Source organism: Hylobates moloch, unplaced genomic scaffold (genome assembly GCF_009828535.3).
Source record: "Hylobates moloch isolate HMO894 unplaced genomic scaffold, HMol_V3 SCAFFOLD_17, whole genome shotgun sequence".
NCBI lineage: Eukaryota > Metazoa > Chordata > Mammalia > Primates > Hylobatidae > Hylobates > Hylobates moloch.
In genome coordinates, this window is record NW_026652292.1 from 50,188,701 (window position 1) to 50,214,020 (window position 25,320).

Consider the following 25,320-nt stretch of genomic DNA (forward strand, 5'->3'; position numbering starts at 1 on the left):
TCTCCTGCCCCTGCCTGCCAAGTAGCTGGGATTAGAGGTGTACGCCACCACACCCAGCTAATTTTTTTATTTTTAGTAGAGACAGGGTTTCACCATGTTGGCCAGGCTGACCTCGAACTTCTGATCTCAAATGATCCATCCTCCTCGGCCTCTCAAAGTGCTGGGATTACAGGCATGAGCCACCGCACCCGGCCACATTTTTAAATTATTATTATTATTATTTATTTATTTTTGAGATGGAGTGTCGCTCTTCTTGCCCAGGCTGGAGTGCAGTGGTGCAATCTCAGCTCACTGTAACCTCCGCCTCCTGGTTCAATTGATTCTCCTGCCTCAGCCTCCCAAGTAGCTGGGATTATAGGCATGTGTCACCACGCCTGGCTGATGTGTGTGTGTGTGTGTGTGTGTGTGTGTTTCTTTAGTAGAGATGTTGTTTCATCATGTTGGTCACGCTGGTCTTGAACTCCTGACCTCAGGCAATCCCACTGCCTCAGCCTCCTAAAGTGCAGGGATTACAGGCATGAGCCACTGTGCCCAGTCCCCTATGCATTTCTAACTTCAGAACTATCTGCTTCTGTAATCTTACACATTTTCTTCAGTCAGTTCTTTTTGTATTTTACACCACTTTTCCATGGAAAATGTTTTAAAACTTTCTATATCCAAGGCTTTTGTAGATGATTGCCCCTCAGGCCGCATTTGTTGAGAAGAGAACTCCTTGGCATGTTTTAGGCGGCCAGGTAGCTTGCACTTCTCAATCCCCATCACCCGCTGTGCTCATCTTACTTTAATATCTTAGATTTGGAATTTAGCCCTTTTCCCGTGGCACATGGCTGACCAAATTCTTGATTAACATTCAAATAAAAACCAGTTACAATCAAATTGTAGAAAACTTAATGCTTTGAAATACATATACCGTTTCGTCAGAGTTCTTTTCTGTCCTTTGTGTAACTCCGCTCAGACTTCTGTAAAGAAGATGTTCTGCCACCTGGTGGACAATATTGAAAATTACATCTTTAAAGAAGACGGGCCGGGCATGGTGGCTCATGCTTTAAGTAATCCCAGCACCTAGGGAGGCTCAGGCAGGCGGATCTCTTGAGTCCAGGAGTTCGAGACCAGCCGGGGCAACATGGTGAAACCCTGTCTCTACAAAAAAATGCAAATATTAGCCTAACGTGGTGGCATGCGCCTGTAGTCCCAGCTACTCGGGAGGCTGAGGTGGGAAGATCACCTGAGCCCAAGGAGGTCGAGGCTACAGTGAGCCATGATCGGCCACTGCACTTCAGCCTGGGTGACAGAGTGAGACCCTGCCTCTAAAAAAAAGAGGGGCAACATTTCATCTGGAATCAGAATTTCTTTTGCTTGGAAGTAACATTAGAGCCCATCTGATGGGCCTTTATTTCAGAGGTGAGAAAAATGAGTCATAGCGTTATTTGTGATAACAACTGTTTCTTGGTGGAGATGGCATTTGAAGATGGGTCTTCTGGGCCTCTGACCGCTCCATCCTGCTGTCTCTGTCTCAGTGTATAACAAGTCATTTTCAATATATTTGTCAGGAGAGGTTTTTGGTACTGTTTTTAGAACCTTGTTCTTTGAAACACACAATTAAAGAAATGGGTAAGGAAGATTATGCTGCCCCAGAGATTAAATTCTCTGGGTTTCAGCGTCCTCATCTTTCAAATGAATGTGTCATCAAATTAGAAGTCATTTCAGGTCCTAAGAAAATTTCAGATTTCAAATGAAATGTAGTAGCCCTGATCTGTGGCATCTGGAGATGAAATAGTCTGATCTGTATTTAAGTCTGGAGAAGGAAAGAGAGTCTGCCATGAACCAGGGCTGGCTCTTCTTTCCTGAACACCCACTGTGTGTGTGCCCTCTCCTCTGCCAGGCACTTACGTGCAATTTTCCTGCAAAAACAAGGCATTATAGTTATGTTTCCATATTGTAGATAAGAAACTGATGCTTACAAGATGTCAGTTATTTATCACACAGCTAGTAACTAATGGAACAGGGACTCAAACACAGATGCGTTTGATTCCAGAGGCCAGGAAAGTGTCATGCCCACCTGTTCCTAGTTATTGCTTCTCTCAGCTTTAAGATCATTTTGGGGCCAGGCGTGGCAGATCACCTGAGGTCAGGATTTTGAGACCAGCCTGGCCAACATGATGAAACTCTTGTACCTACTAAAGATACAAAAATTAGCTGGGCGTGGTGGCACATGCCTGTAATCCCAGCTGCTCGGGAGGCTGAGGCAGGAGAATTGCTTGACCCTGGGAGGCAGAGGCAGAGGTTGCAGTGAGCCAAGATCGCGCCACTGCACGCCAGCCTGGGCAACAGAGCAAGACTCCATCTCAAAAAAAAAAAGAAAATCATTTTGGCAATTTGGGATTGGAGTAGCAGAGTTGTTGGAGGTGGGAATGGGTGAAGAAACTGGAAGGTCAGTGCTTGAGGACAGACTCCTTCTCACCCTCATCTAGACTTGTGGTCCAATCCTTTGCAGTGCTTTTCACACATTACTGTACCTGTGGGCAAATCCTGATTCATTTGCTCTGGGGTGGGACATGAAATTGCATTTCTGTTAAGTTTGCAGGTGATACCAATACTGCCAGTCTACAAACAACACGGAGTAATAACATTATACAGTTGGAAACCTGATAAAAATAAGGCACCAATTTTGTGCAGCTTCTGCAGGGAAGTAGACATAGTCTTTCTATGCAGTATCTTCTAGTTCTTTTATGGCCATTTGCAACCAATTCGCAGCTGCTCAGGAAGTTTTTTTATTCGCACTGGATTTTGTGAAAGCTTTGCATTCCTCCTTACTCTTTTGTTATAACTTGCCTCAGATGGAGAGGAAGAGGAAGGAGATGAAATAAACCATCGGGTAGTAGGTTTGACGGAGCTTTTTAAACTGAATGGCAAATGGACATGAGATTCTAATATTCATCTGTGAGCTTTATCTGTGCCCTCCCTTGGTTCCTATTAGCATAGATTTTCATGAAGTAATTATATTAGCAGCTACTGACTAGATTAGCACTAATAGATAAGCAGGAAGTAGTAGAGAAGTACCTTTTCTCATTCAGATTTATTTCTGGTCTGTGTAGCAAATTCATTGTCATTACTTAGCATTTATATGGGATTTTACAGCTGCATGTAGTTCTTATAATTGATTTTTATTCATGTGGTACAGGTTTCTTCTTTCAGAAATCCTGATCTGTGTGGAAGTTTGGGTTTGATTTGCACTGTTGATTCATTCATTGAGTCAGAGACGTTTATTGAATGCTAAGTGCGAAAGGAGCATACATACTTAATGTGTGGTGTGGTTAAGAGCATGGACTCTGGACCCAGACTGCCTGGGTTTAAAGCCAGGCTCTGCTGCTTACCAGCTGGATGACCTTGGGCAAGTTACCTACCCCCTCTGTGCCTCAGTTTCCTCATCTGCAAAATGAGGGTAATGATGGAGCCAACCTCACATGGCTGTTATAAACATTGAATTGACATACTATAAACACTGTAAATATACATGTAAAGGTCTTGGAACAATCCTTAGCACATAATAAGCATTCTTTATGCATTTGCCATTATACTTTTCCTGCTGCAAGAAGGAATGGATATGGCCCCTGCCTTCAAGTAATGGAGAAGAAACAAGCAAATTCAATGCACTGTGCCAGGAGCTGAGCTACTGAATCATGAATGGGGGTTGTTCAGGGGGCATATTCCATGGCTGGGTGAAAGGGGTGGCTCGGGTGGTTTCCCAGAAGGAGACGATATCTAAGCTAATAAGTATATTTGAACTGTCACTGGAGTTAGTGATTCTCTCTCCCCCCGCCACCATTCTTTTCAAAAAATGTAAGTGTGGAAGCTTTGAAAATGATTTGTTATGTAAATTTGTGTTCATTTTCAACAAATGCTTTTAGGAACAGATCTGTTAAGATGAGGTCCATCTGTATTTGCCCAATACTGTGGATAACATTGTTTCTGTTATCTGTTCCTGCGTGCTATGTAGCAAACTGCACCAAAACTTGGTAGCTTAAAACAATCATTTATTTTGCTCAGGATTTAGTGGGTTCCAGAGTCTGGGGAGGGTTTGGTGGTGCAGTTCCTGCGTGATCCACAGGGGGGCGGCCGGAGCTGGAGGATCCTTTTCAAAGATGGCTTCTTCTCCAACCTGCTTCCTGGCCCAGTGCTCCTCCTCACGTCCTCCAGGGCCTCTCCATGTGGCTTGGTCTTCTCATGGGGTGGTCTCTGGGTAGGCAGTTGTACTTCTTACCTGGTGTCCAGCTTCCAAGAAGCAGGAAGGTGAAGCCACCAGGTGAGGAAAGGCTCTTCTTGGCGTTGGCAACACGTCACTTCCACCGTATTCTGTTGTTCAGAGTTGTCACAGTCCAGATTCAAGGAGTGGAGAAACAGACTCCACCTCTTGATGAGGCAGTGGCAAGTTCACGTTACAAGGAGCGCATAGGACGGGAGGTTTTAATGCAGCCATCTTTGGGAGGTACAATCTGCCAAACATGTCATTCCCACCTTTCAGTCATTCAAAATTAGTGCCTTCAGTACAGGGAAGAAAATAGCAACATGGTTGAATCACGAAACCAAGGTCCAGAGCCAGTGATGGATATATCAAGTCTTGACTGAATGAGATTCAGCCTCTCATGCATGGCTTTTAGGTTGGCATTCACAAAGGGAAAATAAGGATCATCTCATTCCAGCCTTAGGAAAAGCAGAAGGCGCAGAGAAACAAAGTAACCTGCCCAAGCTTGCATAGCTGGTCGTGGCAGAGCACGACCCGAAGCCAGGCTCCCTGACCCTTGTCCAGCCTGCTTTTCCACTGAGTGGTACAGACACTCACTGCCATTGGCCTTGGCTGCTCATTTTGCCTCCTATCCCAGAGGACAGCTTTTGTGTTTCTAAAACTGTTTTCCTCCCTTTATTTGCCAACACAGCCAAGCATAATGCTTTGTTCCTGGCAGAAGCACGGCTTCCTTTCCCTCATTAACTTCTGGTCACTACACTCGCCTGAATGAGTGGTCGAGGAATTGGCAGCCGTGTGTGAGTCCCCGAGTTTTGAAGGGTGCTGTTGAAACAAGATGCATTGTTGTCTAACTCTTGGCAGCTGTGCCCCCTGATGGGCAGATGCCTGGAAAAGCTAATGAGGGAAAGGCAGACTTCCCTCTTCCCCTGAGGGAATGAGGTAGGAAACAGGTGAGGAAATGGGCACCAGCCAGCCGCGGTGGCAGCAGCCGCCATCCTGATGGCGCCAGAGCGACAGATGTGTGAACCTGGCCTGGTGGGTTCTTGGCACAGAATTTGGGGCCATGAATAATCACAGAACTGAACAGCCTCGGGCAGGAGTGGTCACAGGACATCCATTCAGCAGGTCTGGGTGCTCCAGGAAGGCCAGCTGGTCAAGACCTGGGGGTCCTGAAGCTGGCATTCCAAGGCCATCTGGAAAAGAGCCAGCACATCTCAGAACTCGTTGTCTCAGGCTTGCTGCCTGAGAGCTTAATACCAGATACTGGTGTTTAGATAGTGATGAAAACATTTCTGCTTTATTTGCAGTTTAAAAATTGATGGAGAACTGATGGTTTTTCCTACAGAAGAATTAGATTAATTCAGATGCTGGCTGGGTGCAGTGGCTCATGCCTGTAATCTCAGCACTTCGGGAGGCCGAGGGGGCAGATCCTTTGAGCTCAGGAGTTCAAGACCAGCCTGGCCAACATATAGTGAGCCCCCTTCTATTAAAAAAAAAAAAAATACAAAATGTAGCTGGATGTGGTAGAATACACCTGTAGTCCCAGCTACTCAGGAGGCTGAGGTGGGCAGATGACTTGAGCCTGGGAGGCAGAGGTTGCAGAGAGCCGAGGTTGTGCCACTGCACCTCAGCCTGGCCGGCAGAACCAGATCCTATCTCAAAAAATAAGTAAATAAATAATTCAGATGCCAAGCCATTTCTAGCTAAGCCACAATACTTTGTCACTTCTAGGATCCCTATTTAAAATCTCATCCAAGTGTGAGGCCCTATAGCTAAGTCATAAAGATCAAGGTCTGAGTTCTCCCTCTGCTTCTGACTCTGGTGCTTATAAGAAAATCATTTCAGTAGTCAGCCTTCCACATTTTCAGACTCTAAGCTGACACCAAGAGTGGCAGCTCTCAACAGCAGTCTGCAATAGATTCATCTGTTCACTTGGCATGTGTGTATTCAATAGCTAGTACATACATAGGGTGGTAGATCAGTCAGACTGGGGAAGGAAACAAAATAATGGAGCAGAGACAATGCTAATATCATTTAAGAATGACAATTACAGTGCTGCTGGAATTGAAGTAGCTTGCAACTGCACTGCAAGTTGGATTTCTGTTGCTTCATGTTGAAGCAGTTCAGTTAGATGAGTTAAGCCCCAACACATAAATAATTTCACTTAGCTTTAGGAGACCCTCAGACTAATGATCGCTTCATGAAAGGTATATTTAGTTGTTGAATCCACACATTCCTACCCCAGATCTCTAGCCAGACATGCTTAGTTCCCCCTCTGTTGTTGGCACCAATAGGATATGTGTCCCTTTCGATCCATGATGGTCTCATTCTCTAGGCAGACACACTGCTCAGGAAGGGGCAGAAAGGTCTCCACCGGCGTCCCACTTTTCTGCCCCAGCCACATTACCAATGGTCAGGTTGAACTGCAAGTGACCCTTGTCTCTAGCAAAGCTGGAAAATGGACCCGTGTAAATGACACATGGAACCCAGAGCCGAAAGCATGTGATTTCTCAAAAAGTGCTTTTCCTGAGAGCCGTGATTTTTTCTTTTCTTTTCTTTTTTTTTTTTTTTTTTTTTTTTTTTGAGACAGAGTCTCGCTCTGTCGCCCAGGCTGGAGTGCAGTGGCGCAATCTCTGCTCACTGCAAGCTCCGCCTCCCAGGTTCACGCTATTCTCCTGCCTCAGCCTCGGCCCCCCACCATCCCGGCTAATTTTTTGTATTTTATAAGACAGGTTTCACCGGTCTCAAGCCCGCCTCGGCCACCCAAAGTGCTGGGATTACAAGCGTGAGCCACCGCACCTGGCCCGTGATTTTTTCAGTTATGAGCTCAGATGAGATTGCAACCTAGAGCGTATTTGTAGAAAGTACTTAGTTTTTTTCTCCTCTTCACCAATGCAATGGGCCAGTGTCACTAAATAAATAAAGCAAAATGCTACATCAAGCTCACCTCTTCTCTTCAGATATTCTTATGCATCTTGCCATGTTTTGGTTGAGAGCTAGAAACAATGGAATGAATGGGCATCCAGTGTCAACCTTCATCATTTGGCAAGAGTAGAGGATGGATGGAGAAGGAAATGAACATTTCTCCAGGTCCAGCCGTGTGCTGGTCGCTCTCCATGCATCTGTCTGATTCTCAGAACCACCACGCAGGGGAGGTGAAGTTATTATTCCCATTGTACAAACGAAGAAACTGGGATTCGGAGAACCTAAACAACTTCCTTAAAATCACACATGTATTACGTGGGTGAACTGAAATTTGAATCCAAGGAGGCAGACTCTAAAGCCTATGTTCTTCCCCGTAATACAATAATGATTCTGTTAGCCGACATTCATAGAGCATTTAGCATGTATGGGCACAAATACAAAAAGGTGGTGTGAGGCCATTATGGACAAGTTCAGTTTTCTTTTCAGTTTTATCACCACTTCTGGAAATGCTGCCACGAGCCTCACAGTGCTCTGTTCTCCCACAAGCCTTGTGAGGGTCTCTTATTTTGAGTTGAGGGAGCCGAGGCACAGAGGGTTCGGTGGCTTGATCACAGTTCCACAGTTGGTAAATGGCAGAGCTGAGATTTGAACCCAGGTAGTCTGGTTCCAGAGCCCAAGCTTTTCATTGCTGGGCTACCCTTCCTCTCAGTGTGGGTCAGCCCATCCCTGGCCTTGTTTTTTGTTTTTGAGATAGAGTTTTGCTGTTTTTGCCCAGCCTGGAGTACAATGGCGTGATCTTGGCTCACAGCAACCTCCGCCTCCCAGATTCAAGTGATTCTCCTGCCTCAGCCTCCTCACTAGCTGGGATTACAGGTGCATACCACCATGCCCGGCTAATTTTATATTTTTAGTAGAGATGAAGTTTCACCATGTTGGCCAGGCTGGTCTCGAACCACTGACCTCAGGTGATCCACCCACCTCGGCCTCCCAAAGTGCTGAGATTACAGGCGTGAGCCACCGCGCCCGGCCTGGCCCTGCCCTGCCCTGCCCTGCCCTGCCCTTTAAAGCCTGCATTTGGTTTGGTCCCCTGATTCCTTGTGGGGTGGTTGTGGTGGGAGTTCTGTTCCTTAAGCTCAGGTTCACCTAAAGACATGTAACTGTTTTAAAGATGGAGAGGTAAGAGAATACAGTTTTGTGTATGTGTGTGGTTTGTGTTTGTGTGTTTGTTATTGTATTAGTCTGTTCTGATGCTGGTAATAAAGACATACACGAGACTGGGTAATTTATAAAGAAAAAGAGGTTTAATGGACTCATTGTTCCACATGGCTGGGGAGACCTCACAATGATGGCGGAAGGCAAAAGGCACATCTTACATGGCAGCAGGAAAGAGAGAGCGTGTGCAGGGGAACTTCCTTTATAAAACTATCAGATCTCGTGAAACTTATTCACTATCATGAGAACAGTATGGGAAAGATCCGCCCCCATGATTCAATTACCTCCCACCATGTCCTTCCCATGACACTTGGGAATTATGGGAGCTACAATTCAAGATGAGATTTGGATGGGGACACAGCCAAACCATATTAATGACATACCCAAGCAGTTGACTCCCAGTGAATGACAAAAGAGGAAAAGAACAGCCAGAGAATCTTAGTCCCTAATGCAGGGCCATGGTCTAAGTGGAAAGATTACGAAGCAGGAGCAGCAATACCTGGGTTCTAGCCCCCTACTGTCAGCAATGAGCCGTGTGGCTGAACCTCTCTGGACTTCGCTTCTCTCATCTGTAAAATGGGATGACGCTATTGCCTAGTCTGGGAACCTCACAGTGTTGCTGCAAAGATGAGACAAGACGTGTTGTAGAGATGCTTTGATAACCTACAGCCTCCTCTAAATATCAAGTAAAATTTTTGTCTTCCAAAACTGTCCTTAAAATATTTTAATGTAATGGGTCCCAGCAGTCCTGCCAGTCGGGGTGAGTTAGCCGTTTGGGCGGCTGTGTGGACAGAGTCACCTAGAGGCGATGTGGGGCTTAGCCCAGTCCCAGGTGTGTACCATTTCTAAGGCCACCTCATTCTCTGAGCCTGGGAATCATGATGTTAGCAGTGTTTTACAGTATGTCATAGCTTAAATTAAGCAGCATGGATTTCTTTTTTCCAGAGAAATTTAAAGTGGGAAATGTCTGGCAATAAACTGGTTATTAATGAGGATGCATTAAAATGTAGATAGCACCTGATGATGTGAGACATGCACCCGATGATGTGAGAAAGTTTTCATGTAACTCCCAGATAGGTGAACGTGAGGACATGTATAAAGAAGTGCCTTGAAACAATTTTTCACTGGTTATATTTAGTAAGTGCATGTGCGTGCCTGTGTAGATTTTTTACTTAACGTAGAATGAATTACTCTCCTTTTTCTTTACTCTGGAGCACTTTTATGTAAAGCACTTGTCAGTTCAGACTTCTTTAGTGGTTCAGCCATAATGGAAATGATGCCTCTTGAGTTTATCTTACCAGCCTTCCTTTCCTTGTACCCCAGGTTAAAGCCCAGTCTGCTCTCAACCTCCAGAGGCCTGCTTGAAAAGACTTTGGCTTTAGTCACAGGGGTTTTATACTAGCTAAAAAAACAAAACAAAACAAAAAACTCACCTCAAGGCTCTATAGAAATGTAAAAATGGAAATTGCGGCCAAGCACGGTGGCTTATGCCTGTAATCCCCAGCACTCTGGGAGGCCGAGGTGGGAGCATTGCTTGAGCCCAGGAGTTTGAGACCTGCCTGAACATAGTGAGACCCTGTCTCTATTTAGAGAGAGAGAGAGAGAAAATAAAAGAAGGAAGGAGGGAGGGAGGAAGGAAGTCGTCCCAAAGAAAGAAGGAAGGAAAGGAAGGAAAGAAGGAAGGAAGGAAGGAAGGAAGGAAGGAAGGAAGGAAGGAAGGAAAAAGAAAGAAAGCTGCCCCCATTTTACAGGAAAACATAGCTCCTTTGCATGCTCCTTCAGTTTCTCTGCCGCTTCTCCCCTCAGTGTTTGTGTTGATATTGAGAGAGTGACAAGGACTGCCAAAAATGGGGATTGCCACAGAATCTGGCCTGCTGCCATTAACAGCATTAAAGCACTCTTACTGTCCAAGAGATAGGCTATGGGTAAATAGTGTAGTGCCTATAAAACATTTTCCCCAAAATCTTTTAACTTAAAAAGTTAATACTGGGGACAAAATTGACACAGATAGCTCAGAAGTTCCCCAGTGGCACTCAAGCATGTGTGGGTGTGGCATTGCCTGCAAAACACCTTCACATTCCTATGGAGTTCTTTGTGGGCCTCTCTCTTCGAAAGATGTCTGTAGAGATGAGCTTGGCCAGTGCTCAGTAACTGTGTGTCAGCCAGGATGGGGATGTGCTAGTTGAAGCTAGTCCCTTTCCCACTAGATTAAGCTGCATAGAATTAAGATAGAGTGGTTTGGCCAGCACTGGGATACATCACATTGTAAATAAGTGAAAATATTCATAATACTGTGTTCTGTTTATGTGCTAAAGTGTGAACTGCCATCCTCTCCTTCAAAAGCAGTGTGAGAAATGGGAAACTCTATTGCATTGTCATGAAATAAGTTTCACAGAGATTGCGTTTTGCATGTGGAATTATAACCTAGATACAGAATAAACCTAATGAGTCTCTGGTCCATTCATCTCTGTTAAAACAAGAAGGTTCATAGGGAGAGTTAACTGATCACTCTGTTTTTAAACCTTTGCCCTGTGGATAAAAAGCACACAGCACCCTTGGTAGAGGATTCCTTGTTTTAACATCTCTTTTTCTTGAGAAGTTCACCATTACTGTTCTGCAAATGCTCCTCCTCATTCCAAAGCTTCTACTTCTTTGATATCCTATGTAGAAGGGCAACTCTTGGTTGATATTTTCCCAACTCATTCAAATACTTTAAGATAACCCATTCCCTCTCTGATAAAATTGATCTCGACTCCCTCTACCTTTATAATTCACAGAACTCATGTTGCTTTAATTATTTTTGGTGTTTTTTCTCTGGATAGTCTAAATTTTCTCATTGGATGAAAATTCATTGAGAGATCTTAAGTACTGGTTATCTGCTTAGCACTTACCTAGGTATTGTGGGATATGAAAAAAATACACATGGGGATCCTGACCTCAGTGGCTTGTCAGGGGGCCGTAGCAGGTGGTGGGATGAGTACTGTGGACAGAGGACCCCACTGTTCACCCGTTTCTGCTGCTTCCAGCCTGGGAGACCTTGGGCAAGTCACTTCTCTTTCTTTGATGGGCCTCATCCATCAAGCTGAAGACAAGAAATCTTTGAGTTCAGCTCTAAAAGCCAGGTTCTGGGGCTAGCTGGGGAGCTGGAGCTCACTTAGAGAATAGCAGAAGTGAGGGTGAAGAGATGAGCTACCATGTGCAGTAGGAGTTCAGATTTGGGATCAGTAATCTTCTGCAGGGCCTCAAATCACTAGACCCACCCCAGGTCCATTCAGAAGACAGTCCCAGTTGTCCCACAGGTGGCAGTAATGAGCCGCAGTCAACACAGCACAGGAGTTGCCGCCCTGACTTGACCCTGCGTGAGAGCCCTGGCCACTCGAGGAAGCCTGCAGAAGTCTGCGGTGCAGCAGAGCCCAGGGACGCGGCATCATGCCCTACCGGCTATGTAGGCTGCATGATATGAAGTCCTCCCCGCTTCCCTCTGACCTTCCCCACCACAGACTCCTCACTCAGGGCTCCCCCCGTTCACTGCATACTTCTGCCCCATCACCATCTCAAGGCTTCACAACAGGATCGCACCTGCAGTTGCTTCTCTTGGAATTTTGGGAATCCATCACCTTGCAACATCCTCTGAGTCTCTCCTTGTTTTTGTGTCATCACCAGGGTCGGTCAGTCATGCTCGCTGTCAGAATAGTTTCTAGTTTCTGGAGCTCCTGGGCTTCCTTCAGTTTCTCCCTGTCTGTCTTTCCTGGTGGCCACATAAACACAGGGTAAGACATGATTGCACAGAGACGGGTATGTTACCTACTTGGAACAAAATCCAACCACATAAGTCTACATGGGCCAAATTGTTTCTTTCAAAGGGAAACATATCTTCTTGCATTTTGAAAATCGCAGCTCAGCCAATACTGAGGAAGAGCTGCCAATCTCCATGCGCAGAACGGGTGGGAAGTGACTATCTTAGGAACATGACACATGTTTCTGGAACAGGCTTGCCAATGACAGCATCCGCTTTGTGCCTTCTTGTGAGCAGAAGCCGCAAGGGGGCACTTCATTCTGTCTGTCTGTCTGTCTTCAGGTCTAGCCTGAGAGATGTCTCCTCCTCAGATACCTTCTCAGCTCTGGGGTTTGGTTTCTAGCCTTAATTCCAGTCTGTGGCTGACTATGGTCTCCTTTTTCATATCTCAGCTCTGTGCACATACATTCCTCCCTGTAGGAATTCATCATATCTAATTTACAGCAAATTCTTTAGAACAACTACCTGAAATGTTTTCTCTTCTGCAGTTGCCATGCCTATCTTGGCAGAGAGTTTCTTTGTATTTACTTTGCCTTTGCATTACACACTGAGTTCCAGTCAGTCAGGGACCATTTCCATGAGTGTTGGGCAGTTACCAAAGAAACTCTTTAAAGACAGACATCACTCACACAGGGCCCAGGACCCTCCCACTCCCTCAAGGCAGCTCCACTCCCTCAAGGCAGAGCTTCTTTCTTGTTAGTCACAACTCTGGCTAGTGCTCTCAGGGCTTGGATTTACTCATTCGTGAAATGAGGTGGCCGGGTTCCAGGGTCCCCAGAGCCATCGTGTTCTGGGTCTCCATGCTGTGGTTAAATGCTCCTCCTGAGAGCACAGTGCAGAATCCCAGGAGTCAGCCTGGACAGCTCAGACCTAATAAACGCTCCCTCTGGGGTTGGGAACAGCCATGCTTTTAATTGAGGTCTTTGTAGGTCTTTGCACATTATGAACTCATTGAGTTCATTTCAGACACTTTGCAAAAAGTTGCAGACTTTTCATTTCTTGGTGACTGGTGCAGTAAAACCTTTCTTAGAAAACAACAGTGAAAAGTGAAATTAGCCCTGAAGATAGTTATCACTAACTTTTAGTGAGTACCAGGTATTGTTCTAAGCCCAGCTTCGCGGGTGTAAATTCATTTAACACTCACTAGGATCAGGCTCTGCGCTCCGGGGCTGAGGATACTGCAGACCAAGTCCCTGCCTTTGTGTAATGTACATTCCAGGGTGGGGAGAGAGAAACACACAAGTGGAATAAAAGTACATCAGGTGAAAAGACTTACTATGGAGAAAAACAGCAGGGAAGAGTGTGAGTGAGTGCCGGGAGGAGTAGCAGCTTTAAGTAGTCAGGGAGGCTTCCCAGAAGGTGACACTGAGTAGGAAATGAGAGAGGGAAGCAGGTAGATTGGGAGGGTGGGGGGAGCCCATGGTGATGAGTCCTTAGTGATTGAAGGATTGGCCTGGAGGCCACTGTGCCTTTAGCCAAAGGAATAACCAGTGGGGACAAGAGTTGGATAAAGTGTTTGAGAGGTGTTTCACAGCAGGCAATGTCCTGAGTGATCTTTTAGCCCAAACCCTTCTCCCTCCTCAACTGCCCCCTTCTCCTCTCTCTTGTCAGATGACTAAAATGAGGCCTGATTAAATCAGATGACATCCTGAAGATTCTAGTCAGTAGTAGAACTAGGACAAAAACCCAAGGACTCATGGTTTCTAGTGGCTGCAACTCACTACACCAAAATCTAGAAAGCTTAAGAGTAATTAAGCACCGCCCCCCACCCCGGTATCCTGTGTCCCTCCATTCTTGCTCTGTGAAGAAGGACAGATACTGCTGATTCTCATCATTCGTGGCAATTGAGTTCTATAAAGTCACCAGCAACACTGAATTAGTAAATACTGAAGCAATGCTGCTAGAGGAAATACAGAGTTAGGTTCCTGCAAGCCCCTGGTCACAACATTTTCATCACCTGATCAGTATCTAGCCTTGTTTTATGTGTTTCCATTTATTTGTTTGTCTGTCTGTCTATCTATCTATCTATCTATCTATCTATCTATCTATCTATCTATCTACCTATGTATTTATTTGTTGAGATGGAGTTTCACTCTTGTTGCCCAGGCTGGAGTGCAATGGCACGATGTCAGCTCACTGCAACCCCTGCCTCCTGGGTTCAAGCGATTCTCCTGCCTCAGCCTCCAGAGTAGCTGGGACTACAGGCATGAGCCACTATGCCCGGATAATTTTTATTTTGTTTGGTTTTTTTTGTTTTTTTTGAGACGGAGTCTCTCTTTGTCACTCAGGCCAGAGTGCAGTGGTGTGATCTCGGCTCACTGCAACTCCACCTCCCAGGTTCATGCCATTCTCCTGCCTCAGCCTCCCAAGTAGCTGGGATTATAGGCGCCTGCCACCATGCCCGGCTAATTTTTTTTTTTTTTTTGTATTTTTAGTAGAGATGGGGTTTCACCGTGTTAGCCAGGCTGGTCTCGATCTCCTGACCTCAGGTGATCCGCCCGCCTCAGCCTCCCAAAGTGCTGTGATTACAGGCGTGAGCCACCACACCCAGCCCCCTTATTTAGTATATGTTATTGATTCGTTGACCTTCAACTCATGGCCACCAGCACCATGACTCATGCCTGAATGACTTACCTAATAAATGTATTTCTCCATAAGGCACCTCATAGCTTTCTCACACTTAAAAGCACTTTAGCACTGTTCTCGGGAGCCATGTTAAACAGCAAAATCACTGCTAAAGGGCACGAAAATGTGAAAAAAGTGGTACTAAATGGATCGCAAAAAGGACACCTCTTTACGGTATGAGAGCTGAAACAAGAAAGGGGAATGTCACTTAGCTCAACCTCAGCTAGGAACATGTGCACTGGGCAACTCAAGTGTTTTGCCACCCTGTGCATGTCCACAAATGACCACAAAAGCACCAGGAGTATGGACTTTGGGGTTACAAATAAACTTTAGCAAGTAGATGAACTTGCAGATATGGAATCTGCACATGATGGGGATGGAGTGTATCTGCACTTGAGCTATTCGGAGGAAGGACTTGATTCAAGGCTCAGTGGCATTATTCTGAGTGGAATCATCTACAAGGGCACATTTTAGGGTAGAGAGGACCAAACTAGTTCTGAATTGCCTCAGATACTGCCTAGGCAGCATGCTTATGGCAAACAGTTGTTAAAAACCATACACTTGTTTATTTATTTGAGAATCGCATTTTCCATATTGCAAACATACCTGTTACTATTTGAGACTGAACTATGTAACTTCACCATCGGCCCACAGCATTCCCGCTGTGACCTCCCAGACTGGCAGGTACAGCCTGCCTCCTGACTCTAGGCTGTCTCTGCTCCTTTCTTAGGATCAGCGTCTCCCCTAGAGCTCACGTGGCCTAGAGCTCATTTCCCAGCGAAATGCAATGTTCCACTTCATGTGCACAGTTTGGTGTGCATTCCAATTTTCCTCTGTGCTTACTCTGCAAATAACATTTCTCAGCTTTGCAGTAGCAGAAACGTAATCTGTAGTGTAAATCAGCCATGCGGACCTCAGGACTTGCTTTCCAATCTTTTCCAAGACTCCTGCAGGGGAAAACTAAAATACCACTCACACTTTCAGGGAGTAAGAATGGTTTCCCAGTAGCGCAGACATCTGCTGCGTATCAGCAGGAATAGAAGCAGGATTCTGCCAGCCGAGCTTCTTGGCCTCGACTTCCATGGGCCTTTACTCAGACTCCGAGAAGGTGGGATGTGAATCTCATGTTTACTGCCACACACTCAGATTTGCTTGGCATTTGAGCATCTCCAGCAGCAGATTTGACGAAGTTCCCTTTTGTGTAACGTGTTCACTGTTCCACCAGGGGAATTTCCACGGTCACTCTCAGATCATTATTCTTAGAGATACTTTTGCAATAACTGAGCTGTCCTTTTTTTTTTTTTTTTTGTTAAGATGGAATCTTGCTCTGTCACCCAGGCTGGAGTACAGTGGTGCGATCTCAGCTCACTGCAACCTCTGCCTCCCGGGTTCAAGCAGTTTTCCTGCCGCAGCCTCCTGAGTATCTGAGATTACAGGTGCCTGCCACCACACCCGGCTAATTTTTGTATTTTTAGTAGAGATGGAGTTTCACCATGTTGGCCAGGCTGGTCTCTAACTCCTGACCTGGTGATCCGCCCGCCTTGGCCTCCCAGAGGGCTGGGATTACAGGCGTGAGCCACCGTGCCCAGCCATTGAGCTGTCTTTGTAGGCCTTAGGCTGCGGTGGGTTAGGGGTGTCTAAGAAGCATTGTGATTGGGAGTGTGGCTATGGGGATTTGACAGCAGCCCTATGTCAGACTGCCAGGGGTTGGATTTAAGATGTCTCTTCCACAGGTTCCCACCCCACTCTTCCATAAGACAATCTCTATTTCCTATTAAATAAAAAAGAGTACTTTGCAAAAGCATTTGGCTTTTTGAACAAACTAAATATTACTGCGTTCTGTGCTTGTCCCGTATCGCTGAGTGCAGGAATAGTCCAAACCATACTCTCCAAAGCTTCTGCAGGCCTGTTCCATGTCTAGCAGGTCCAATTTAATGAGCAGGCCTTTGCAGCCTCCCAGTGCTCTGAAGCTCAAAGTCTGTGTAGGGGCAGAGGGAGGAGGGAGGTGATGTCATGACAGTTATCTAGATCCCACTGGTACCTAGAGAAGAAATTAGCACAAAGCTCTGCATGGAGGCTCGGCTCCAGCACAGGAATCCGTGTCCCGCTAGGTGTTGATCCGGGACCAGCTGGAGGCCCACTTATGAGGACTGCAGACAGATTAAGAGGTCAGGATGCACCTCTGTTGAGGTGCCCCGGGACCCTTCGATATGGGCTCCAGTCTGCAGATTCCAGGCCCCAGGAGCTTATGATGGCGCTCCTGATAAGCCAGACATGGATTGGGTTGGGCAGAGTAAGCCCACAGGAAGGACTGGCCCTGTGACCTACAGTGTAAGACACCTGGAGTTGGACATGATACCTGACCCTAGGTCCTCCGACTAAATTGATATATGACTTTTATATCACTAGGCATGGCTTAGATCAGGATTTATTGATAATTTAGAGCTCATCATCATAAAGGCTGACACATTGTATGTTTACCAGGTACCATTGTGAGCACTTTATACACATGATACCATTTAGTGCCCCCAACATTCCTTAGGACATCAGTACAGTCATCCCCCAGTACCTGTGGAGGATTGATGCCAGGACCCCCGAGTATACCAGATCTACGCATACTCAAGTCTCACAGTTGTCCCTGAGGAGCCTGCGGATTCGAGAAGTCAACCCTCTACGAATTCTGCATCCTGCAAATACTCTATTTTCAATCTGCATTTGCTTGAAAAAACTCTGTGTGGACCTACACAGTCTAAATAATCCATGTTGTTCAAGGGTCAACCCTATGTCTGTCATTTCTGTGTTAGAAAAGCCAAGACACAGGGGAAGGTCAGCAACTTGCTGTGTGTCACACAGGAATTAAGTAGGGAGCTGAGATTCAACTGCGATCTCTGGCTTCAGAGTCCAGGCTGTATACAATTTTACTATTATTCTAATAAAAACAACTGCTTCCCGTAGGCTGTGCTGGGCTGGTTGCCAGGGTTCACAGTCCCTTGAATCCACAGCAGTGCCTGCAAAGGCAGGATTATCCCTCCGGTGATTCAAATGAGGAAACTAAGGATGATGAATGTGCTGAAGGCACAAATAGGGAGTGGTGGTCCAGGACCACCATTCAGGTCTGGCCTAGCCTTGTTGTGATACTTCAGTCTGTCTCAAGCTCGAGTGTCTTCATCTGACAAATATTTCTTGAACATGTGGCACATCCAGGGCCACTTTTGGGTGGTGGGTGTACAGAGGCCCCCAGAACAGGCCTGATCTCAAGCAGCCCCCTTTAGATTGAGCATTTCTGCTAATAGAACAGCTAATGTAGAGCAGAGAATGGGGAATCAAGACTAGGGCCGGGAGCTGGGCCCAGTGGCTCATGCCTGTAATCCTAGCACTTTGGGAGACTGGAGCAAGTAGATCTGTTGAGCCCAGGAATTGAAGACCAGCCTGGGTAGCACGGTGAGACCCCGTCTCTACAAAAAAGAAAAAATTAGCCGGGTATGGTAGTGCATAGCCTGTAGTCCCAGCTACTCAGGAGGCTGAGGTAGGAGGATCACGTGAGCCCAGAAGATTTAGGCTGCAATGAGCCATGATCTTACCACTGCACTCCAACCTGGGCAACAGAGCAAGACCCCTCTCTAAAAATTAAAAAAAAAAGACTAGTGCACTTTAGGAGGCCGAGGCAGCAGATCACCTGAAGTCAGGAGTTCGAGGCCAGCCTGGCCAACATGGGAAAACCTTGTCTCTACTAAAATTACAAAAAAAAAAAAAAAAAAATTAGCCGGGCATGGTGGTGGGTGCCTGTAATCCCTGCTACTAGGGAGGATGCGGCCATCGCTTGAAACTGGGAGATAGAGGTTGCAGTGAACCTCAGATCAAATCTAGCTCTGCTGTTTATTTACATTGTGACATTAGACAATTAAACTAAGCTCCCTGAACCTCAGTTTCTCATTTAGAAAATAAGAAATACAGCACCTACTTTGTAGTGTTGTTGTGAAAACATGTTGTGCTACTTGCTGTAAAGCATACAGCTTGTGGCAAGTGATGTGTAAATGTCAGCGCCCACCTTCATGCTTTCCCTGCCAAGACCAGACTTGTATATAAAACACTCAGCACAGAGTGAGCCCTCGATAAATAGTCACTGCTAGTATCATGATGATTATAAGTGATTATCAGATTACATGTGTCTAATGAGATATGCCTGCAAGTTCATGTTTAAGTAAACATACACTTAATTTGTTCCATGACATTCTGGAAACATTGGGCTACGTCTCTCAGTTGAACCCACCTGTGCTCAAATTTTCCATTGATAAAAATAGGACTCATAATGCCAGCCTGGTTCCTGGGCAGGAAATGACTAATGCAATGAACTGTTTCTGTACTAAATCACAACCCAGAGGCGTGTCTCTGGCATGAGAGAAGAATCTTCAAGGATCCTGGCCGTTACGATGCTGATTGTCAGGTTCTTCTGCCTGCATCGTAGTTCGTCAGCCTGCGGTGGCCTGGGGATTGAAAACTGGAGTGGGTTTCCTGCAGACAGCAAACCCTCTCATTAGCCAACCTGAACATGCAGTCGACTGACACTTGTGTTTCTCTCTGTAAATTAATAAGTTGACATTTCTGGTTGATATTTTTAAATTTGTGTGACTTGTTCATGACGTGCTGATGATTGAACCTACTCAGCAGGTTAATGAGAGTCGCTGTGGGGCAGGCATTGCAAATAATGGCGATTGCATGGTGCACCGGCCTTTCTTTAGTAGCAGAAGCCCTTCTGTATAAGGGGAAGAGCAGGGCCACTGTGATGGGGGAGGCCCAGAGGCCTCAGCCCCACACTGGGCTCCTCTGCAGGTTGCCCCTGGACCTGACAGTCCTACATCTCTGGAGAACAGTGAGGAGTGCAGTGCTGTGGCCTGGAGGGAGGAGGACACAGCGAGCAGGCAGTTAGTCGGCTGCCTGGGCATTTCCTTTGCCTCCGTAGGCCTCCTTGCCTCCAGTGATCTGTTAGCAGGTGTTGGGTGATGGTGCCCCCTGTTGGACAGTTTGCACAAGGGCGCCCACACTACCTCAGGGCTTTTGGTGCCTGCAGTGGCCGCTCCCCCAGTGTGGGCTCTGAGGTACTTCTGAGAAGCCTTGGGACCAGCCCAAAGCTATAAACCTTGAGCTGGTGAGCTTTGAAGTACTCCCTCCCCATTGAGGGAGTATTTCCTTCTCCTCAGGGTACTCCTAGGAAGCCTTGAATTCTTCGGGGCCTCTTTAGAGTGGGTGTAGCTACTGGGTACACCCAAGACCGTGAGGAGGGGAGGAGGCGTGCTGTGCACACGCGTGTCGGGGTGAGAGGCATTATAGGTGTGGCCTGGGGATGCCAGCTTCCCTCTCTCCGTCAGGAAAGCCAGCATTGTTGCCGCACCTAGGAGGCAGCAAGGCGCGGTGACAGGAATGTGTCAGGACACAAACCCAGGCTTCGCTGCCAGCTCCGCCGTATGCTCATGGTTACCTGAAGTGTATACACCACTGTGTATTTGTTGGCTGGGGCTGCCATAACAAAATACCATAGATGAGGTGGCTTCAACTACAGAAACATTCTTTTGTCACAGTTACGGAGGCTGGGAGCCCAAGGTCGCTGTGACAGCAGGTTTGGCTTCCCCTGGGGCCGCTCTCCCGGGTTTGCGCTGGCTGCCTTTTTGTTCTGTCCTTACATGGCCTATTCTCTGTGTGGGCGCCTCCCTGCTGTCTCTTTCTCCTCTTAAAAGGATACCACACACACACACAGGCACACGCGTACCACACACACAACACACACACACACCATACACATACACCACACACACACACCACAGACACACACCACACACACACAGGCACACACATACCACACACACACAACACACACACCACACAAACACCATACACATACACCACACACACACACACACCACACACACCCACACCATACACATACACCACACACACACACCACATACACATACACACACCACACACACACACACACACACACACCTGAGCACAGTGGCTCACACCTGTAATCCCAGCACTTTGGGAGGCCAAGGTGAGCAGATGGCTTGAGCCCAGGAGTTCCAGACCAGCCTGGGTAACATGGTGAAACCCCATTGCTACAAAAAATACCTACCTTTTTTTAATTAGCAGGCATGGTGGTGCACACTTGTAGTCCCATCTCCTCAGGGGAGGCTGAGCCCAAAAGGTGAAGGCTGCGGTGAGCTAAGATCGTGCCACTTCACCCTAGCCTGGACAACAGAGCAGGACCCTGTCTCAAAAAAAAAAAAAGGGGGTCAGGCACAGTGGCTCACACCTGTAATCCCAACATTTTGGGATGCCAAGGTGGGCAGATCACCTGAGGTCAGGAATTCAAGACCAGCCTAACCAACAGGGCGAAACCCCATCTCTACTAAAAATACAAAAATCGCCAGGCTTGGTAGCACGCACCTGTAATCCCAGCTACTTGGGAGGCTGAGACAGGATCATTGCTTGAACTCAGGAGGCGGAGGTTGCAGTGAGCCGCTGCACTCCAGCCTGGGCGACAGAGTGATACTCTGTCTAAAATAAATAAATAAATTAATTAATTAATTAAAGCATATCAGTCCGATTAGAGTCCCATTGTTAGAGCTCATTTAACTTAATTACTGCATTAAAGACCCTTTCTCCAAATACAGTCACATTGGGGGTTAGGACTTAAGCATAGGAATTGGGGAGGGGACACAATTCAGTCTTAACAACTACCCTGTACCTCAGTTTCCTCATCTGTGAAATGGCAATGATAATATCTGCCTCATGTGTTGTTATGTGGATTAAGTTGATTAAATAAGATATGTAAAAGGAAGTCTCTAGCTGAGTCCTTTGCATGTATGTCTATCTGTACCTAGATCCATCTACATATACACATATAGACATGCATATATGCGTGTATATACGCATATTTACATATACATGCATATATACCCATGTGGACATATATACATGCATATGTACATGTATATACACACACTCTTAATAAGTGCATGTGTGAGACACTCTTTTCTGCCACCTCTGTTTTAGGCAGCCTTAAATTTGCCAGGAATCTGTTTGCTCATCTCAAAAATGGGAGAGAGGAGACCATGTGGCCTAATGGAAAAGACATCTCACTTTGGGTCAGAAGATTGAAGGTTCAAGTCCCTTCATGGTCAAAATGTTTCCAATGCTTTGTGTGGACACTTAAAAATGATGCAGAGTCCCTCCTTCACTAGGTTCACTGGGTTGTGAAAATTGAACTAAATTAAGTTAGGTAGCTAATAATAAAGCACCTGTGGTTACATCAGAGCGCTGGAAATGGAAGTTTCCTCCCTCCTCACTGGGACTCTGAAATCCCCTTAACTAAGTACTGGTGGGAATTTTTTTTTTTTTTTTTTTTTTTGAGACAGGTTTCACTCTGTCACCCAGGCTGGAGTGCAGTGGCGCACCTCAGCTCACTGTAGCCTCTGCCTCCCAGTCAAGCCGTTCTCCTGCCTCATCCTCTCACCTCAGTCTCCCGAGTAGCTGGGACTACAGGCGTGCACCACCATGCCCAGCTAATTTTTAAATTTTTTGTAGAAACAGGGCCTTGCCATTTTGCCCAAGCTGGTCTCAAACTCCTGGGCTCAAGCAGGAGCCACCTCAGCCTCCCAAAGTGCTGGGATTATAGATGTGAGCCACTGTGCCCAGCTGAGAATGCTTTTAAGTTAACAATGAATACTTAGAAACTATGCTTAGAATACATTGAAGACATTATTTCATTGCCGTGCAAAAATGTGTTATCTTGTGTCTTAAAAGGAAAGCATGTTAATGTCATGACTTTAATGCTACACCAATGTATGTCTTAAATTAGAAGCCAAACCCAGGCCCCTCCAGGACAGTGACACCCTCCCCCTCTCCAGCATGGCCTCAGACCACTGACCTTCATCAAACTCATTCCCCCTTCCCAACTCGAGCCACACAAGGGGTCAGGAAGGTGTCTAGGCTGCTGCTCTGGACCATTGTACCCTTACCAAAGAGATCTCTCAGTGCGGAGGAGTGAGGAGCTTTGGCCTCCCCTGAATAAGCGTGGGGAAGCAAAGATTCCCCAGCAATAAAGCAGATGCCAAATCTCGTCTCAGCCCCCACTGGAGTGAGACTGCCTTTGTGCATTCTCTCCAGCACATCAGTGGTTCCTATAAATCTCAAAATGATTGCTTTTCTCAAGGTTGCTTCGTGGCAAGTCTGCAGGTGTGCTTTCTCCAACAGAGGGAGGAGGTTAGGAATAGACATCGCAGGCGGGAGCTGACTTGGGAATGGCCCAGGGGAGAACAAGTAAAGATGCATCTGCTTTGAAAGAATCCTTTCGTTTTCATTTAAGGACTTGACATCAGGGAAGTTTTACATCCTGGGAACTCGCCTGGCTCCGTGTTGTGTGTGAAGAAGGATTGTGAGGCCGCTGCTCAGCTGCGTTGCCTCTTTCTCCTTCCTTGTGTCAAGTAACGTAGCTTTCATTTTGTATGACTGCGTGTGCACTGGGTGTTTCCCAACTGCAGGGGATGGGGTTAGTATTCCTGGCCCTGTGAGCAGAGACAGGGGTGACCCAGGCTGGGAACCGCCCTTCACGAAGGGACTAGCCAGTAGTGGGTGGCGGGCAGGCAAGGAGATGGATATTGTGGGCGATATTTCAATTAGGGATCAACCCTTAATGCCTGGCACGTGGTAAGCGCTACATGGAGGTTAGCTATGATCGTGACCGTCCTCTTTGTAGAAGGGCCTGTCAGAGAACATCAGGGGAGCTTTTCCAGTTATGTGTCTTGCTCTGAAAAATAGGAAGGGGGAAAGTTAAGTAAATGGCACTAGTGGGCCCAGGGCCTCAAAGGGCCGTGCATCATGTTTTCTGCCTGAGTGCTCACTGTGTTGTAGACAGTCTGGGGGAAATGGCAGGAACAGCTGGAGCGCTCACGGGGACCAGTGTACAAATGCTCTCTGGGTCCTCCCTGGCCACCATGGTCTCTGCCATGCTGAATAATGAATCAAGCTGATTCCTTGCTTCAGCCGGATGGAGAACTGGGTCAAGCTTCACTCCAGAGAATCCCCAGACACCTCTCTGGCAGAACCCACTGACATCCTAGATTTGAAAAGCATCTCAGTATTTCCAAAAAAAAAAAAAAAAGCAATAACAAAGCCTAGTTATATTGAAAACTGTATACATAATGACGGTGATCTCCGTTTCTGCCTGTAATGACCACAAATGCCAGTTTACTAAAAACTTCTCTATTATAGAGGCAACATCCAAGAGGTATTTTGAATCTTGGAAAGCTTGTATGTTTTTTGTATGGACTTTGTGAAAGTTGTTTTAGGTCACAGCCCTTTGGTCACTGGCTGCCTTATTATTTATTTATTTATTTATTTATGAGACGGAGTCTCACTCTGCCACCCAGGCTGGAGTGCAGTGGCGCCATCTTGGCTCCCTGCAACCTCCACCTCCCAGGTTCAAGCGATTCTCCTGCCTCAGCCTCCTGAGTAGCTGGGACTACAAGCTTGTGCCACCACGCCCGGCTAATTTTTGTATTTTTAGTAGAAACGGGGTTTCGCCATGTTGGCCAGCCTGGTCTTGAACTCCTGACCTCAAGTGATCTGCCCGCCTCAGCCTCCCAAAGTGCTGGGATTACAGGAGTGAACTACTGCACCTGGCCCAACTGCCTTATTTCTCAGTGAAACCTGGGTGGTGAAAAGACCCTGGGCTGCGGGCAGAAATCAGACCCGTTGCTGTCTCTACTGGCTGCAGTAACTGTGGGAGATAACAGAGGGCTGTTCATAACTCTTAGGGAAATATCACAAAACATGCGCTATCAACTGTAACAAATGTACCCTAAGTATACATTTTTCTGGCCGCCAATGTGAAATAAATAGTATGTGGGCTATATGATTATGTGATTCTTCATAGTCACGTATAGCAGGAATACATGGCTTTTTTCCACCTGACCCCCAGAACACAGATAGAAAAGGTCTCCATAGAGCAGCTCTGCAGCGTAGGCAGCAGCCGGGATCACCCTGTTCCTAGGATCTAGCAAGACAGGCTGGAATCCCATATCCTGCAGAGGTCTGTGTATCCTCCCCAAAACCCTGCCCGTTCCCTGTGGATTCTATTTCTCTTATGTTGAATCCCTGTTCTCTATGCTGAAACTTTTGCATGTTCCTTTTTCTCTGCCAGCATTCTCCGCAGCAGAAGGGTAACACCCTTCTCCTTTAATTCTCCCTGACAACATCAGCCATCTCTGTAAGAGGCCTTTTGCTGGTGCATCAAGGGTAATATCAAGGGGGCTTACATCAAAATCAGTTTCTTGCATCGTTTTTTATTTATTTATTTATTTTTGAGACGGAGTCTCGCTCTGTTGCCCAGGTTGGAGTGCAGTGGCACGATCTCGGCTCACTGCAACCTCTGCCTCCTGGGTTCGAGCAAGTCTCCTGCCTTAGCCTCCTGAGTAGCTGGGATCACAGGTACCTGCCACCACACCTGGCTGATTTTTGT

At 46.6% G+C, this 25,320-nt stretch overlaps 1 protein-coding gene across 8 annotated transcripts in view; it reads left to right on the plus strand.

Moving 5' to 3' along the window:
• Positions 1 to 25,320, plus strand: part of APBB2 (amyloid beta precursor protein binding family B member 2) — a 405,965-nt gene that overhangs the window by 287,372 nt on the left and 93,273 nt on the right. Inside the window, exon 1 of one of the 8 annotated variants that reach the window (XM_058429992.1) lies at positions 4,469 to 4,486. The exons of 6 other annotated variants lie outside the window; for them this stretch is intronic. The gene's annotated coding sequence lies outside the window, so the exon portion shown is untranslated. Of the gene's footprint in view, positions 1 to 4,468; positions 4,487 to 23,223; positions 23,285 to 25,320 lie in introns of those variants that run through there. One more of the 8 variants, XM_058429993.1, reaches the window with a different exon arrangement.